At 52.2% G+C, this 19,072-nt stretch overlaps 1 protein-coding gene across 1 annotated transcript in view; it reads left to right on the top strand.

Moving 5' to 3' along the window:
* Positions 1-11,037, top strand: part of STK35 (serine/threonine kinase 35) — a 44,378-nt gene extending 33,341 nt beyond the window's left edge. Inside the window, exon 4 of the mRNA XM_025469522.3 lies at positions 6,311-11,037. The gene's annotated coding sequence lies outside the window, so the exon portion shown is untranslated. The remainder of the gene's footprint in view (positions 1-6,310) is intronic.
* Positions 11,038-19,072: the final 8,035 nt, after the last annotated feature.

Genomic DNA, 19,072 nt, shown 5'->3' with positions numbered 1-19,072 from the left:
CTCTGTCCCTCTGACAGATGGGAATGGACAGTAGTGCCAGGGCCACTGACACGCCCCCACCCCCCCCGGCCCAGGGCTGGCATGTTAATATGTGAGTATGAAAATCCAGCTGCTTTGGTGTATTAAACAAGTGAGGAATGACTCATTTTGAAGCTAATCCTACTTAGGAGAGGCCTGCTGTCTGTGACTGTGACATCCATCGCCTTGCCTCTGTACCTCCACAGATGATACACAGAAAATGGATACCTGAGCCTTGGTTTGCCCATCTGTAAAATGGAGATAATTCCTACACAGTCCTTTGTTTGGACAAAGGAAGCTTTGCTTATGAAGCCTGGCATGCATGATGTCTAGCATGTCAAAGATAGCCTTAAGTACAGTAATAATATCAGCTTGCAGGACTGCACGGGGAGCTTTGGTTAAGAATGAGTTCTTGGGGGACACCTGGGTGGCTCAGTGGTTGAGCATCTGCCTTTGGCTCGGGTTGTGATCTTAGGGTCCTGGAATCAAGTCCTGCATCAGGCTCCCTGCATGGAGCCTGCTTCTCCCTCTGCCTGTGTCTCTGCCTCTCTCTCTCATTCTGTGTCTCTAATGAATAAAGAAATAAAATCTTTTTTAAAAAATAGATGAGAGGGACAGAGAAAACCAGACTTTAGGTTGGAATCCCAGTTAAGCATGCACTAATCATTTAACCTTTTTATTTTGCTGAGTGGCACGAGTGTATGTAGTGACTGGCACCTGACATCACACATGCTTATGGTTGCTTCACACCTTCACAGCAGGTGGCATGAGCTTCAGTGTTCTGTGCCACCTCAGAACCTGTAGACTGCTATGTGAGTCCTCCTTCTGACATGTGCTGTACCTGGGCTACCGGCCCATCCTTTCAACGTAGTTATGACATTTTTGTATAATACCACAGAGGATAGGTCCTCGCAGACAGCTAGGTTGTATTTCAGATTTCGAGGTTCCTGGGCTTTAAAAATCTATCTTTAGGCCTGAGCAGGTTGAAAGGTGCTGAGGATACCTTTGCCACCATCTGGCTGTCCTGGGGGAGTTACAACAATGGTGTGGCAGAGACTCATTTCAGATAGGGTATTTGGAGAGCTCCCCTTCCCTCTACTACCACCTCCGCTGCCTTCCCCTTACGTCTCCATATTGCAGATGTAGGACAGAAAGTTCCTGAATTAAGCCTCATCTCTAGATAAGTTGCACAGCTCTGGTCTAAGAACCAGAGTGACCATTAACACAGTGAACAACAGGATAGATCATACAGAGTATCCGACTCCGTACCAGGTGCTGGAATAGGCAGCTTACTTGAATCCTCACTGCAGACCCTAGAAGGGTAAAGAGCAGCATCCCCACTTGCTAGTATGGAAAAGGAGACTCAGATGATATAAATGGTTGGTAAGTGGCAGAGACCAGATTTGAACCCAGGACCGTCACCACAGCTTGTACTGTTTCCCCCGAGAGAGCACTTGAGGAAAGACGCTCAACTGAAACGTAGCTGAATCTCTAGGCTCCTAGAGATTCTTATACCCTGCCACTGCCAGACTTAAACATTTGGAAGGATGGTACAGACAGGGAACCACCGCCATTTAGTTTCATCTAAAAATGACATTTTGACATCAACAAAGTAGGAGGACCACGCTTCTAGAGTACAGGATAGCCTTCTCTTTCCCTAGATGACCATGTCTGTGGGCCGAGGGGTAGGGGAGGTGGTGGGTGGGGGAACCCATGAATCCCATCCTCTCCCCACTTCTTGTTCTCCAAACTGCTGGTGGCGTTAATGGGAGCCCAAACAACTGCTTAGCTGGCAGAGGAACTTGCTAGAAGTCTGCTCATAGCCTCGTGGCTCCACATCCTCCAATGTGCTCTAGACACCAGACTTGTGCAGAAATACCTACAAGCCCTCCATGAACCCTTTTCTGAGTGAATGTGTTTATAAATGAAGGGATTAAGTGGGTTTTAAACTCCACTTAACCTCTTGTCTCTCCAGGAAGGGATTTTCCAGGACAGTTAATGCTAAAAGTAGGAGCCGTGGGCAGACCCTGTCCTCTCCCACCCATTAGCTGTGCAGCCCTTCTCTCTGGGCATCGGTGCAACTGGGCAACCGGAGCGCCTACCTCATAGGGTTGTGGAGGTGAGATGGGGCAGTAGCCATAACACGGAGGCTCCGTGTGGGAACATGGTTAGTGGGAAGCAGCATGGAAGAGCTGAAAGTTGCCCTAATAGGGTTGTTCCCTACAAAGCCCTTGGAATGTTCGATGCTGGGTGAGCAATTGCTGTGACTATAATTACAGAGAAATAAGGTCAGAAGTGCTGAGGGAGCTGCAGGGACCACGGGCAGAGTCCGAGCGGGAAGCCCGGGCGGTGAGTGGCGCTGGGCCTGCGGGGACGAATCGCTGGTTCTGTGGCTCAGCAGCTCTGTGCATGGGCCCAGCTGCTCCACCTCTCTGGGCCCATCCCCTTGTTAAAATGGGGCAGTCATCCTCACAAAATGAGATGATCAGAAAGGCGAAAGAGGGGGTGTGCTGCTGACATCACGCAGAGGTTAATCACACAAGGCAGGCCCAGGTCGGAGCTGGTCACTGGGAGTCAGGGAGCCGAGGGGTGACATCTGCTCAGGTGAAGTCGGAAGCTCCTCCAGCCCTCGAGCCCTCCCTTCCCCGGGCTGGGCCCTTAAACCATCTACTGCCCCAGCATGTGCCTGGGAGGGGCTGCTGCTATAACCCAGGACCATGCAGTCTGAGCCCTTCTCATGGCTGTAGAGCCTCTCTCCCTGGTGATACAGCTGCCACCACTGGCTCCCTGAGGCAGGTGGCAGGTGGGCCGTCTATAAAAGGACCAACCCCGAAGGCCCGGCCCTCTCCCTGAGAGAGAGAAAGAGAGCCCTCTTTCTTGGCCCTGTCCCTGGGAGAGAAGCAGACCCAGACCTGTAGGCTGTCCTGAGGCATCCTACAGGAGGATGGGACCCAGTGCCAAAGTCAGGGGAGGGTGGAGGAGCCTGTGGGAAATGTCAGCCTGGCTTCCTGGCAAGGGACCCAGTGATTACAGCGGTCATTACACGCTGGTGTCTCAGGAGTTCTTGCAGAGAGCTCTGCTGTTGGTTTGACTTTCCGTGGGCACACTCTGTTCTGCTGGTTTATTATGTAAAAGGAGACTTCTGGCCTCTGAATCTCTCTGCCTCCCTGACCACTGCTTTTCTGCTGCTATGGGCCACCTTCCTGCTGATGGGCATCCCTTTGAGTAGGTTGTCCTTAGCTTGGGTCCTGCAAGGGATGGAGGAAAGCAGTGCTGAAAATGTCCTAACTGGTCCAAGAGATTATCTTAGCAGATAACACGTTAGCATACAGTTTCCTGGGCTTTTCTTGTTGTATTTCACAAGGACTTGGATGGTGAGGTTCCCCTCGAGCCTCCCCCCGGCTCCTGGTTGCTCTGCTTTGTCCTGAAAGCATAAGAAGGCCTAGGCATGCTGAATAAGCCAGAGCTCGAGATAGCTTCTAGGTCAGCCCGGGATGTGCTTCTGGTAATTTTATTTTGCCAAGTCAGAAACTGGGATACAAGACCCACCAATGGATTTTGTTGTTGTTGTTGATTGAGGAGACTTAACAGACAGGGAAACAAGCAGCAGAGGTGGAGGCTGAGAAAACCACTGTTTTCTTCCAGATGAAATACTTTTCCGGCACCTTTATAATTCATCCCCACTTTACTCCTTGCCTTGCGCTGGAGGAAGAAACTGTACAATCTGACCTCACCTGACAGCTACAGAAAATTCTCCACTGCCCACTGTGTGTGGAAGAGCCCAGAAGAGAGCCTGGGTCTAGGCTCTTGGCCTGCTATTCCAGGGACCTTTCTTTGGGGCTGCCAGCTCTTCTCATCCCTTAGAGTGCTCTGTTTTTGCCATTGCAAAGTAAAGCATGGCAATGTGATATGTACTCAATATGCACCAGGGGAAGGAGAAAATACACATGTGACAAGTACAACATTTTGATGCATTTCTTGACAGATATTCCTACACATGGAGGTTTTTTGTTTATTACATAGTTCTGCCCATACTGTACGCCGCAGGAAGGCGGAGCCTGCTTGTTCCTTCCCCTTAAGCCGGGGAAGTGCTTCTGCCGTAATGTCAGAATGCCACCTGCCTTCTCATTTCCTCTGTAATACATCACTGAGTGGATAGATTGTTTGCTTCAGTCTTTTCTTTTTGGATTTGTGGGTTGTTGCCTCGTACTTTAGATCACCCTTCAATGAACGTCTTTATTTGTGAAGTCCTTTACACATGTAAGGTGACCAGTCAAGCTGGGTCTCCGGAAGTGGAATTTTAGGGTCTAGAGGTCGAAAATTACCTGAGGCTCTGAAAATACCTGGCCAGATGGCTTTCCAGAAGGCACTGGTACACTTCTCTGGCAGGCCTTGCATCCCTTCCATGCCACCCTCACCCACCTAGGAGCAGTTTGGGTGGTCCAGTGACTGCGGACTACATCCTGTCCAAACCTAACACATCCATCATCTCCAGTTGGGGACGAGGACAGGATGGGCTCATGGAGTGAGTCAGTTCCTGCTGTGGACCAGGTACTTGATAGTTGTTACTCTAGTCAGACTTCAAAGAAGAGCCATTTCTCACAGAGGCACAGGTTGAGGGTAGGAAGCAAACATTCACAGACAAGTGAGGCTCAGCATTGCCGGACCCCACTGCCTCCCATGAGGACTAGCCGAGTGTCTCCCTGAGAGCTGAGGACAATAGGCCCATGTGGTCAGACTGCACAGGTGCCAAGTGATGGTGAGGAGGATGCAGGGTTGGGAGGGCACACCTTTTCGGGCTGCGTGGAGTTTACACAAGAGTGAAGCCAGGGGACACCTGGATGGTTCAGGACCCTGAGTGTCTGCCTTTGGCTCAGATTGTGATCCCGGGGTCCTGGGATCAAGTCCTGCATCGGACTCCCTCCTCTGCCTGTGTCTCTGCCTCTCCTTCTATCTCATGAATAAATAAATACCCTCCCCCCCCAAAAAAAAATGAAGCCAGAGCAGGGGGGGATTTGGAGGGATTTCCAGCATGCCATGGAAGACTGCTCTGATTCCATTGTTCAGGGTGAGAGCAGGCACTCTGAAAGCCCAAGATGAGTCCATGTGCCGCGTAGATGAAGCATTGTTGCCCTGGGTGCCTGCCTAGGATGGGGTTCTACGTGGCCCTGATTGAGCAGCTCGGGCTGCGACAGCGGGCTGGTGGCAGTCGCTGGCTCGAGGCTGATCTCCATAGGCTCTTGTGTTCTAGGCCTGCACTAAGACGGGTCCCTGAAAGGCTGGTAGCTGGTCTTGTTCATGAGGCTGGCACCCAGCAATTCCCAAAGAATAGCTAATCATAATAGGACCAGGCACTGCGTCAAGTTCTGTGTATTCATTTGGCCCTCATAATAACCTGTGATTCGGTACAGGAAACAAGACCAAGGAGCAAAGGGCTTAAATTTGCCACAGTCAAGTGGCAGAACCTGTTAATGGCCACAGGTTCTGGCTCTAGGACCTCGTTCTTTTTTTTTTTTTTTTTTTCTTTTTTAAGGATTTTATTTGACAGAGCAGAAGGGCAGGGATGGTGAGCAAGCAGAGGGAGAAGCAGGTTTCCTGCTGAGCAAGAGCAAGGAGCCCAACGTGGGGCTCGATCCCAGGACCCTGAGATCAATGACCTGAGCCGAAGGCAGGCACTTAACCAACTGAGCCACCCAGAGCCCCCAGAACCTCATTCTTAACCCAACTCCCAAATCACCCCTGCCCCTGGCTGTGGGATTCTGGCCCCTTTTGAGACCTAAGAGCTTTGGTTAACTCAGACAGGTTCTTAGGGGGCTGAGTCTCACTTGTCTGTGAAATAGGATAAACACAAGCGTGCGCATGAAGCTTCAATACAGCACAATTAGGGCAAGGAGGGAAGGGGGCTGAAGTCTGGAAAGACTGATGGCTAGGGTCCCATGGCATCTTTTCCTAGTAGTGCAGGGATGGGGTTCGTGATAGGATTTTGTAGCCACAGCCAGCAGGCCTGGGTTCCCAGCCAGGGTCTGCTTCTCTGTCAGTATGATGTTTAATCATGTGACTTAACCCGTGCCTCAGTTTCCCTGGGAGAATAATGTGTGTCAATGGCAGGACGGTTGTAGGGAATCTAGAGTCACTCCCTGTAAGGTATTTAGAAACCTCCCCAGCCCATCACAGCTCCTGCCGTCTCTGGGATGGGTGCTGGCCTCTAGTCTGGCATCTGGAGCTTGGAGGTACCCCGAGCCCACCAGCCTAGTGTCCATTTATCCCCTGCCTTCTGTCTTCTGTCTTCCAGGTTGATCCTCGGGACCCACAGTCTCATCGTGTCTCACACAGAGGACGGCAGAGGGTGCAGGCAGTGGCTTGGTCAGTTGGTGATCTCCCAACAGCTGGATCTCCGGCAATGTGAAGCTTTTGTTTGGGTTTCCCTCCCACTCCTTTTAGTTTTGCTTAATTTTTTAAAATCTTATTTTATTTTTTGTCCTTTTTTTTTTTCTCCTTTTTTAATTTAAACGATTAAGACTTCAGAAGAGCAGGAAACTATGCTACAGAGAAACAACATGGACAAAGCATATGTATAAATTTCATTGTTAATTTTTATAAGGGGTTAGGGAGCTATGTTGTTTTGTTCCTTTATTTTCCCTCTATCTCCTTTGTTTCACCCACCCCTTGGTTCTGCTTAGAACACCTCACTTCCCCAGAGAAGGCCTGCCTTTCTGTGGAGAACCAGGCCGGGTCCCAGAACATGAGCGAGACTTGAAGACAGGAGGCAGCCGGACCCCCCGGGGGCTGCTCCTGGCCAGCCCTCGGGCCTTACAAATGGTCCGAGGCGAAGAACCACCTGAAAGAGGAAGAAGACAGGGTTTGGCCAGGAGGACGCAGAAAAGAAAGTCTAAACTGCGGGTTTGTTCTCCTTCAGCTGCTGGAAGACCTGGGCCACACCAGGACTCGCAGTAGTGGGAGTCCATTCCCTCTTCTGCCCTTTATAACCAGGAGTACTGGGGGGGAGGGGAGGGAAAGGCGATGGGGGGCCTACAGAGGTGACTATTCCCCACTTCCCAGTGGTCAAGCGCCAGCCCAGTCTAGCTCTACAAGCCTACCTTTCTGTTAGTGGTTTCCCTCCCAGAGGAAGACCCCCAGGAAAAAACTGTCGTGCCAAACCTCTGCCTGGGACATGGCTGGGTCTTCGGTGGGCATCTGTCACTCCTGTGAGGACAGCACCCATCACCTCCTGCCTCTTGGATCATCTCCTTCCCATGTGTGCCCGCCAAACATTCTGGTTGTCACAGAGACCACCTAAGTCCCAGAGATCTGGTTGTGACCTGGCCATAAGAACAGGGTGTCCTGAACTGGCTGCCACTGTCATCTCCTTGCAGTGAAGGGTGTGTCCCCTGCACGTGGGCCCGTGGAGTCAGAGTCGGCGACAGTGTCAAGCGCCATCTCCCTCACCCCCAGGGACTCACTGTTAGATGCCCTCCCTCAGCATAAACGTGTCTGGTGGGAAAAGAATAGACCTGCCAAGAGCAGGGAGGGGATGAGTTAGGAACACCACTACCCCCACCCTCCACCCCCCGCAGCTGTCAGGTGTCCATTTGTGGCCTGCCACCACCTTAGAGCTTCCCCAGCGTGGCCCTATTGACCTCAGCACCAGCGTCTGTGTGGCCACAGTCTGTGTGGCCATCTGGCCCTCTGCGGCTCTCACACTGCTCCCTCCTCTCGGGCTTCTGAACCGGAGTGTTTGTCCCTCAAAGGGGCAAGTGGCTGGGCCTATGTTGTCCCTTTCACCCACAAGCTACTGGGACATCTCCAAAGGCTTTCCCCCCCTTTACAGTCAAGCAAGACAGGGTCTCAGGGGGAAGGGGAAAGGAATTCTTTTATGTTCATTTTTTGTTTTATCTAAACCAGCATAGGATTGATAGGGGAGGCAGTCAGAAATTGTTCGGGTTGGTGTGTGACCAAGGAGGGGGGCTTTTCCCCCAAAGCGGCAGTCCTTTGGCCCTGGGCATTTGGGACAGACTAAGGCAACACCAGCCAAACTTGCAAACTCACCACGTGTTTGCTGGCATCCTCTCACCCTTTCTCAAGCCCCTTAAATACCAAGGCAGCCGGTTGGCCACAGTTAGGGCAGCGGGTGGGAGCCATGCCTTTCCCTTCCTTGTGAAATGCTTTGTGCCCGCCTGCACCCTGGCTCCCTTCTGGCTTCTGGGGCCTCCAGGAGTGTGCCCTGAACTCCCCCTGAGAGGGTAGGGAGCACAGCTTCCCTGCCTGCAGCTCACTCCCCTTCTCTGCTTGTGCCCCCCACCCCCGCCCTCCCTGGCTGCAGCCCCTTCTGCAGCCCCGTCTGCAGGTCCCAGGTAAAGGCTCAGGCCTAACAAGGTATTCCCTTTCCTTTGACTTTTCCTCTGCCCTCCCAGGGCTCTATCCTCCATCTGGATCAGGTCTCAGAGCTGGGGTAGTCCCCCTGTTATTTCTCTTGGCATCAGAGTAACCCATGTAGGTCATAGGATGTCTCTCTGCCTTCAGGGCAAGACAGGCAGCCTGGGAGGGGTGGCAGGCTTCTACACACCCTGGTCTTGCAGGACTCGGCCTACCCTTGCTTGGTGGCAGGGCCTCCCTCCCTGGCTCACCACGGCCAACTCCTTAGCCCCGAGTGCCTGTCTCTCCCTCCTGTCTGCACCCCCCCCATCCCTGCTCCCTGCTCCCTGCTTTGCCCAGCTTAGGTGCCCAGGTGGTCAGGTGGACGGCAGCCCAAAGTAAACACCGGCTCTGCCCACAGCCAGTGGACTAGCCGTGATTAGACCCTGTTAGTTCCCATCCACTTCTCAGCCACCCCACCCCCAGCAGTCCCGCTGTGACCCAGCCTCCTGCCTCTTCCTGCCCTTCATTCCCTCCACCTGCATCTGCCACCTCACCTCAGCATCACCACATCCGTAAGGCCTGTCCAAGTTCTAGGAGTTTCCAAACCTTAAAATAGTGGTCATTCTTTTCTCCTTGGATCTGTGAACCAGTTAGTCCGTAGTGGGGAGGTTCTGGGCCTGAGACCCAGTGGGTCTTAAGCTCAGTTTCCCCACCGGCAAGAGGACTCAGCAAGACAGATCATAGTGCCTTATCCCATGCCCTCCCTTGACCAGACCTGCTGGCTCAGCTGGAGGTCGGCAGTGTCCTCCCTACCTGTCCTCCTGGCACTTAAACTTCACTCCCACCCACAGAGAGCCATGAGGAAAGGGTCCCCTCCCACCCCAGTCCTTGCCCAATCCTTCCCCGAGGCTGCAGCCAGGCACAGGGCTCCCTGCCACCACCAGGGTACTAGCAGCAGCTTTAGCTGGGGACAGAAAAACCATGCTTCCACCAGGTGTTCTCTCTCTGCCTCTCACAACCCAGCAGGTCCCCTGCCTCTTACCTCTAGCCAGGAGGATGCCACAGTCTGTGCGTTCAAGCCTGGCTCTGGCTGACCCCTTTCTGGGCACCGGGGACTAAGGCTTCAGGCCTTAGCCCCTCCACTCATCCCAGAGGCATTGGGACAGGAGAGTGAGAACTCTGGCCTCCCACCTTGCTGTGGTTTGGCCCCCTGTCGGCTGCCTTTAGGAGGGAGCTATTCATTGTTTACTTAAGAAATACCCTGTTTACAGCTGGAGGAGAAATGTACCCAACACTGGCGGAGAGCTGACTCCTGGCCTGGCCTCCTGTCCAGCACTGCCAGTGGTCGTCCCAGAGCGAATGAAGGTGGAGACGGGAGGGGCGCGCGCCCAGCACTCCCTCTGCTCCCGACCCTGCGGTGCTAAGACCACTCACCACCTTCCTCGCAGCCTTCTCACCCCCCGGACATTCCCTGCCTCAACCATTCCCTTCCTCCAAGGTTCTCTGCACCTTGACATATCAGCTGTCTCCTAGAAAACCAGTGTTTGGAGCAATAACATTATTTTTGCTTGAGTCATTTTTTCTAAGAAAAGGTTAAAAAGCTGGCACTGTAGGAACATTCTATGTTCTATGTTTCTGTGTTGCAGCTTACCTTTTTAGAAGACAGATCTTGATGGATGCCTGGGTTTCAGCCTCAGAGTATCTTTTGGAAACTCGGAACAACAGAAGTTGGGCATCCACCCCCTATGAAGGGAACCCTAAACTCTGTGCCCTCACCTTGCTCCATGCTGCCTGGGCCCCTGGCCCTACCCAACAAGAGCGCCTCTCACCTTTGATCCTCCTTGCACCCCTGCCCCACGATACACACACATCTGGGGGCACTGGTGGCTCTTGGGCTGTTGCTTCCCCCCAATTCCTTTCCCCTTCTTTAGCCTGTGTTGGCCCCCAGACAGGCATGGTGTGACTGGAGGACCCCCTGACAATAGACAAGCTTGGGGCTGAGGCTGTCCTCCCACACTGGGCTGAGGCACAGCCTTTGGGACACCAGGCTGGCCCTGATCCTGCCTGCCAGGCTCGGAGGATGGGGATTCCTGTCCAGGGAGATGCTCCTCAGTGGGGAGCTAGGAGGTGGGACACGAGGGTTGGCAAATGTCAGCTTCCAATGGCCACCATCAAGAGGTGAACCCACTGCCATCGGTCGCCCGGAGGTCCCCACATCTTTTTCCAAGAGAGGCCACAAGTGGAAGGGAGTTTGTTCAGGAACACTTTAAAGAAATCTTTTGTGCCCAAGGGGGCCTCTCCCATCAGAGCCGGGGAGTATGTTGCAAGGATTCAGCACTCACCATGGGGCTGACTTGGGTGTGAGGGAGGCACAGAGTAACCCAGGCACAGAGTTAGCTTCAAATACTAGTTAATAAATCTATTTTTCTTTATTTTCTTTTTTTGCACAGAAGCTGGTAATCTAGGACCTTCGTGTGAACAACTTTATATGAATATTTTTTGTACTTGGTTTACTTGGGTTGGTATGATACATTATATTTAAGTTCCTTGAACACTGTGGATTCCCCCTAATGTGTATGAATGACTGAGGCTTTGTAAATTAAGGGACGTTTGTGTGAATAAAGTTACTTGATGGGGTCAGAGAAGCCATATGTGATTTGAAAATGAGTGCTTTGTGTTTTTGTTGCCGCCCGTCCTTGGGGGGAGGGAGAAGCCAGCCCCCCAGCTCCCAGTCCTCGTGGCTGAGCAGCACCAGAGCAAGGGACACCTGGCTGCTGGCAGAGAAAACTGCCTGGTGGCCTTGGACTAGCCTTCCCACCCCACCCTGGGAGCAGGCCCTCAGAAGGAGGAACCCGCCCAGGGCACAGGAATCCACACCAGCCTGGGCAGCTGTCACAGGGATTCCCCTCCAGCCCCAGCACTGCTTCTGCAACTTTTGCCCTCAGGATTTTTATCCTAGAGATAAGAGAAGTCCCCAGACTACAGCAGCGGGGGAAGGGAACAGGGCCATCCCTGAAAAGCTCAGGGGGAGCGGTGGGCTCTGGGAGGAGCAGGAGAGAGCACCTTTGAGGGCTGAGGGGGTAACACCCACATCCAGAGAGCAGAGGGCTCTAACTGGGTGAAGCCGCAGTGATGACCTTGGTGGAAGAAAGACCGTCTAGCCCATCTCCCCTGGCCTGGCCAGCGGCAGCCACAGCCCATGAGGAATGAGGCCTGGCACTCATTAAAAGCCAGGTGCTTCTGTTAATAGCTACCAGGCCACATGGGAGGTGGGGTAGATGTGTGTCCCTCTGCTGATGAGACAGCTAAAGCCCAGAGTCCTGTGGAGTGCCGGGTGAGTGCTTGGTGCCCCAGGAAAAGGGAACTTCTACCCTTTGCTGGTGAGGACAGGGCATTTAGTCTCACTGCACATCTCTTTTTCTCGAGCAAGATGGCAGTGACAGTGCTCCCTCTAGAACCGTTGAGGCCAAATGGGAACCTCCTGTTGGGCCCAGCACTTAGTAGGCTTTCAACAGATGCTCCTAGAGTTCCCTTCTCCCAGAAAGGCAGGTTTGGGATGTTCCCAGAGTCTGCAAGCCGCTAAGCCCAGGCTCCCGGGCCTGCACAGCCTTCTGGAAAGCTGCTCAGTCTGTAAGGTAAGTGGTGGGCCCCAGTGTTTTACTTGGGGCCCACCACTCGGGCTGCTCGGGGATTGGACCTGTGGACCCAGGAATCATAAAACTGGAGGCCGAGTCAGGCCTCTGGAATGTGTGCCAGAGGAACAGATAAGTCTGCCTTCCTCCCTGATCTGAGAGTGAACACGCCACATTCCAGGCACAGGCTTTGGTGTCTGGGGACGAAGCTTCTTGCAAAGGATCCTTCTGGGCTTAGCCTGGAGCCTGGAGAAGGACGACCCACAAGTTTGCTTTAATAATTTGGCTGAAATAATTCACCCTTTTGAAGCGTACGGGTCAGGCGTTTTTCATATATTCAAAGTTAGTTGTGTAACCATTGCACCGTCCGATTCCAGAACATTCTTCCCACCTCAGAAAAGAAATCACACCCGTTAGCAATCGCTTCTCATCCCCTCCCAAATGCTCACTCCCAGCCCGAGGCAACCGCTAATCTATCTTTTGTAAATGGATTTGCCTATTCTGGACATTCCATGTAAATGGAATCACACACTAAGTGGCCTTTGGTGTCTGGCTCCTCTCACTTCACAGTAGTCTCCAGGCCCATCCATGTCCTCCCGTGTGTCAGTGCTTTGTCCCTGTTTATTGTTGAATCGTACTCCATCGTGTGGAAACACCGTGTTCCCTGTCTCCATGCATCGTTGGTGGACGTTGGATTATTCCTGTTTGGGGCCTCTTAGAAATAATGCTGCTGTGAACCTTTGTGCACAAGTTTCTGCACTGACCTGTGTTTCTGATTGCCTTGGACACCTAACATACGTCGCAGAATTGCTGGTCATACGGTAACTACAGTGGTTGAGGAACCGCCAGATTGCTTTCCAAAGACGCTGCACAATTTCACGTTCCCACCAACAAGGTGCAAAGGTTCTCCTTTTTTCACATCCTCACCAACACTTGCTACTGTCTTTTTTATTGCAGTCATCCTGGTGGGTGTTAGAGAGAGATGTCGACACCATTGTACTACTTATTAATGGCAGATGAGGGGAGAATCGCAAATAGGGACTTTAGAGTCAGATGCAGTCACTGATCCAGCAAGTATTAGGTACCTAGCAGACTGACTCTGCTATGTACTGGCTCCCTTGACCTTGAGACAGATCACCTTTCTGACTTCATTTTCAAATCCAGAAAGTAGTAAATACCCACTTCATGGAAGGGTGGCTGGCGAGACTAAAGGTTTGTCATGCAAACTACGTGGTGGGCACTGCTCAGAGCATTTCCTTGTCCCTGTGTCCTAGGCATGGGGGCTAAGTAGGGCAGGCCTCCGAAATGAGGCTCTCAGGGCTCCCAACATGTTGGGTTCGGCATGGGTGATGAGGAACAGGTCACCGTAACGCAGGGTCCTCCGTTGAGGACGCAGGGTCCGAGCACGCCGAGACACACGAGACACACGCCGAGCAGAGAGGTCTGTGTCACCCAGGCCCTGGGAGGGAGGGCTCTAGGTGTCTGGAGCTCGCTCCCATGGAAGGAGCAGGCAGGCATCTGGGCCCTCACTGACCTCTACTAAACCTGCTCCCGAAGCCTCCCAGGCCCTGCTAGCAAGGAGCCCTGGGTCCAGAGAAAGGAGCCTCAGGACAGGCAGGGCATCCTGGTGGGCCGGGCCAAGCAGGAGGGAAGCTCCAGGGGCTCTGGAGCAAAGACCTGGAGACCTGCTGGAGGTGGGAGGCCTGAGGCCACACTCATCCGTCCAAGCTCCGTGTGGACCCAGCCCTCTCCCACCCCATTGCGGCCCCTGAGCCAGCAGCACCCAGACAGACAGCCCGCAGCGGACGCAGCACCGTCCCTCGCCCTGCGCTGGCCTCTCCACTTGAAGCGTCGCAGCACCTCCCTGGCTCCTGGGAGGTGTATGCCTCACCATATCCCACCCTGAGGAGCTAAACGAGGGTTGATGGCATTTGAGACCCAGCTCTCCATCCAGCCCACACACAGCAGAGCAGGCCAAGGTGCAAGAGCCTCAGTAGATCTTCATTGCACAGAGAATATTACCCAGACCCTCTCCTTGGCCTGTAGAAGGCACTTCTCCACCTGCCGCCTCTCCCCACACTTAATGCTCAGGCCTGCTTGCAGCATTAAGCACCTCCAGGCTCTACCCTCTGGCCTGTTGGGCCTTATTGCTGTCCCTCCCTTCCTTCCTTCCTTCCTTCCTTCCTTCCTTCCTTCCTTCCTTCCTTCCTTCCTTCCTTCCTTCCTTCCTTCCTTCCTTCCTTGTTGTGAGAGAGAGAGCAAAGAGGGGCAGAGGGAGAGGGAAAGAGAATCTTAAGCAGACTCCCCACCCAGTGTGGAGTCCAGTGTAGGGCTTGATCCCATACCCCAAGATCATGACTTGAGCCAAAATCAAGAGTCAGATGCTCAACCGACTGAGCCACCCAGGCACCCCTGTTGCTGACCTTGAAGCACACACAGGACATTTCCATCTTGGGACCCTCGTGCTTGCTGCTCCCTCTGCCTGGAGCACATAATTTCTTGCTTCATCTCGGTCTCCACTCACACACCTGAGAGCCCTTCCCTGGCCCCCTCATTTAAAGAAATGCCTCCTCACCATCACTCTCTCTTTAACATTAGCAATTTTAGCACTGTCACTAGCAGAAAGTCGTTTTCTGTATAACATACCTATATAAATACCTGCACAAGTGTGTGTATAGATGTAAAAGTCTCTCCTATCCTTAAACAGCCCCTGACAGGGCCCATAGGAGGCATTCCATACATATCGAGTAAGTAGATAGATGAGAGCTGATTATATCAGTAGGAACACAGCCCCAGCGAAAGGAACTTGCTGGGGAGCCCACAGGGCGGAGGGCAGCATTCGTGAGCAGGGCCTGTGGTGGACAGCATGGCCCACAATGGACGGATCCAGTTCAGGGCTGTGTCCCTGTGTCATGTGTCAGACTCATAAAGGTAAATGAGGGGGCCATGCAGCATGCTGGCGATGAGGCAAGAACCAGGCCCCGGATTCCTGCTTCATCTCCAGCTGGTCTCTTAGCCACTGCCACTCTGGGTGCGTGGAGGGAAGTGCTGGATAGGGAGATGGACATCACTCACCATCTGACATACGTTCAAATCTAGAAGCGGCAAAGTAGGAAAACCCGATTGGAACAAGAATCAAAAAACCTGGATCCTGATCCAGCCTGGCCTCCTGCCAGCTGTGTGGGATGTGGCAATCTCTCTCCTCTTGGGGCCTAATCGTATGGTGGATTCCGGAATCAGACAGAAGGGTTTGGATTACTGCTTTACCACGTACAGTCTCATGATCTTGGCATGTTCCTCTCTGAGCCTGTCCTCTTAGCTATATAACATAGCAACAATACCAGTATCCACCTCATAGGTTTTTCTGAGAATTAATGAGATCGTTCGTGTGTCATCCATAGCACAGTGCCTGATGTGAAGTAAATCCATAAATGGTATCTATTGATAATATTTTTAAAGGGAAAAAAAATTCTTTAAGAGTTTCTCTAGAAAAAATGCTTGGACTGTTAAGGAATTCTGTGTGTCTCATTCTCGTCCTGCTCATGTCCCAGTGCATGATAAAGGCCCTGAGAAGGTCTGCATGAGCCCAGTTTTTCAAGCTTCTGTGACCAGTAATGTTTCCACATTGAACACCTATTAACGTCTCCTGACATTGGGCTTCTGGGGAAATGCTTTGAGGCCTACCTCAGGAGAAGCTAAACAAGACCATTGTTGCAGCTCTCAGATCCTGACTCCCCATCAGGGGATGTTAGCCACTCCATCCTGTTTCACATGGAGCTGGAATGACTTCCCTCTTGCAAAGGCCTCCAGTAATTGCCTCCGCTTGGTCTACCGGTTCCTTGAGGGCAGATCAGAATATGAGGAATTTAATAACCGCAGTCTGAATCCCCTGCCAAAATGCTGTAGGGCCCTGGCCCAGACAACTTGAATGTGGTGAGAACACAGAGAACAGCTCCTCCAGCCAGCAGACCAGGCCTCTGCCAAAATCCTCACACTCCCGGTGCCCGTCTGGCAGAGACCAGCTACTCTGCAGCTAGCGCTGACCCAGCACTCTGAGCAGTTAGCCTTCTGCTGGGGGCGCCCGAGTGTGGTGGATGCATCTCGCAGGCCCTTCTGCAAGACTGCCAGGGGTCAAGTTGCTCTAGCTCTTTAGGACTTGATTTTATCCGATGAAAAAAATGGGCATCATAACCGCACCCTTGTCTGTGAGGATTAGTTCTGGTTGCCTGAACGGAGATCCCAGATAGCAGCAGGTGAAGCAAGAGATAAGCTGAGCTCTCTTACATAAAAAAAATGTGAGGGGTGCCTGAGGGGGCTCAGTAGGTTAAGTGTCTACCTTCTGCTTGGGTCATGATCTCGGAGTCCTGGGATCAAACCTTGCCTCTGGCTTCCTGCTCAGCGGGGAGTCTGCTTCTCCCTCTACCTCTCCCTCCACTCATTCACTCTCTCTCAAATAAATAAAATAAAATCTTAAAAAAAAAAAATAAAGGAAATGAGAGGCTATTAATACAGGGCAATCCACAGCTTCATACATGGGGAGATCCTATCTCCTTCTGTCTTCCTGTTCTGACCTCTTCAGCAAGTGGCTGAAACAAGGTCACTTCCCAGTCCAGGATGGCTAGTGGAGCTTCAGGCACGTTCTCCTCATCCCAGGCAACATCAAGGAGGGACATGGAAGAGAGCCAGCCCCCTCCTTCCGTGGAAGCTTCCCTGAAGTCCCACACCACCTTTCCACTTACATCACATCAGTTAGAGCTTAGCATGGCCATGTCTGGTGCCAAGGAGGCTGGGAAGCAGAGGGGGCAGCAGTCCTGTTACCAAGGTTGACGGAATCTGGGTGTCAGGGAGGCAAGTGGCCATCTGTGCCATGTGCGTGCCTCTCTAGATCACCCCAATAAAGGTTAGGCATTATCATTAATAAAAGTCCTGCAGGCCTGGGTTCAAAAGAAAAGAAAGAACCACATTGGCTAGGGGGCCTCTAAGGAAGCTTATTCAGAGCTGGGATAACAGCCACATGGTGCAACGAGCAGAACCACCTGATGCAGAGAGTTGGCTTGGGATCATTGTCTGTTAATATGTCATTTCTTCAGTTACTACGTATGGAGTGCCATTTTCTAGTGCTGGGGATACAGCAGAGATGGGTGAAGAGACAGTATTTTGTGGTGATTAAGAGTGGTGTCTGAAATCCAGTGCCTGGGTTAAAGTCCCAGGCCTGCCACTTCCTGTGTGATCTTGAGCAGTTTACAACCTCTCTAGGCTTTGTTGTTTCTTCTAAGATGGAGAAAAGATGATAAACACCATCACAGGATTATTCTGAGGGTCAAAGGAATTAATACAAATAAAGTGCTTTGAACACTGAAAAACCCCCCTCTGATCTCTCCAGTGGACTCACGAGCTTCTCTACCCCAACTCTGCTTTCTTCCTGCCCATGCTGAGCATTCACTGAGCGTGTTCTCTGCCGCCGCTCACTGGAAATTCAAAGATGAAGTACACCTAGACCTACATTCCTTCATCATCAGGATGTTCCCTGAGCCCCTACTGTGTGCTTGTGTCACAAGCGGAGAGTCCTGAAGGCAACTAGGCAGAGGCGTGGAGTCAGAAGCGGGACACACAGAGGACACGCTCTGAGAACCCTGGCTCAGACGTGGACCTAGGGGGAGGACACTTGGGGTCTGGCCCCAGTTCTGTGGGCGGCATGCAGCCTGCAGACATCCGTGATTCTGGACAGGCAGCCTGGCCAGGCCTGTGGACGGGGCCTGGGAGAGGAGGCCACCAACTCCAGCACAGAAAAGTAGCCCTTTATTTCCCTGGGTCATCAAATGAACAGTAATCTGGGAACAAAGGTGATTAGCTGCGGGTGCCTGCAGAGCTGAGCCAGTTGCCCTCCCACTGGAGCCTGCCAGTTCTCTGCTCTCAGGGCCCCAAGCTCTCTTCCTCTGACAGTTCCTTTGACCCCTTCCCCAACCCTACCTATTTTTGAGACCCTCCTGGCCCTCCCCTACCAGCTTCAGAGAGTGGTTGAAATCTGGGGTTCAGCCCACCCCTGTCAGTAACTAATTCATTGCCCCTTTGTTTCAAACGCTCCTTCTATAAATACTCCATGATGAGCAGCAGAAGCCTTTAGGCATTTCTCCTGTAAAGTGAGCACAATTTTAAGACCTCAGTAGAAGACTCTGGGGGGACATTGCAGAAGGAAAAAGCTTCCTGCAATTTCCAGCTTGGGAGGTAGCCTGGTAGGGGGCGGTGGGGGAAAAGAAAAAGAAACCACGGTGGTTTCTTACCCCTGCCAGGGGCCCAGAATTTGATCCACCCATGACCTTGCAGCCTCCACCAGGTGAAAATCTGTCTACAGCCCTCCTGAATCCAAAACCCCTCCATGGCCTGCACACAATTGCCCATAGCCTGGTGCGACTCACAGATGCAACAATGCTCCCTCTGCGAGTCCTTGTGCAGTCCAGGTAGTCTGAAGGCCACCTATCCCTCGGGGACCCAGTCTTCCCCTTCTGCTCCCCATGATGGTTGGCTGAAGGCCTGCTGCCCACCCCTGACAAACACACTCCCTCTGAAGGGTGGCCTTTTGCTAGCCCCCCCCCCCCCCACCAAGAAATTCCAGGTCAGCTCCAGCCTGGGTAGGCATCAAATTTTTCTGCTACCAGTGACTGAGCTATACCTTTCTCAGCAAGGTCTAAAACCCTTGCATGGTGTTCTTCCTTAGGCATTTGTGAAAAGCTCCAGCTAACGTCATACCTAAAGGTAAAAGGCAGAATGCTTTCCCTCGTATGTCAGGAACAAGAAAGGATGTCTACTCTTACTATTCAATACTTACTATTCAATTAGCCAGTGCAAATGTGAGAAATACAATTAAAGATAAGGCATGAGATTAGAAAGAAGTATAGCTGTCTCGATTAGCACATGACATCACCATCTATGTAGAATATCCAATGGAATCTACAAAAAACCTCCCAGAATTAATTGAGTTTGGCAAGGCTCCGGGATATAAGATCAATATACAACAGTCAATTGTATTTTTATATGCTAGCAATGAATAATCAAGAATTGAAACAGAA

The sequence above is a fragment of the Canis lupus genome, chromosome 24 (genome assembly GCF_003254725.2).
Source record: "Canis lupus dingo isolate Sandy chromosome 24, ASM325472v2, whole genome shotgun sequence".
Lineage (NCBI taxonomy): Eukaryota > Metazoa > Chordata > Mammalia > Carnivora > Canidae > Canis > Canis lupus.
This window is presented reverse-complemented; position numbering and strand designations above follow the sequence as displayed.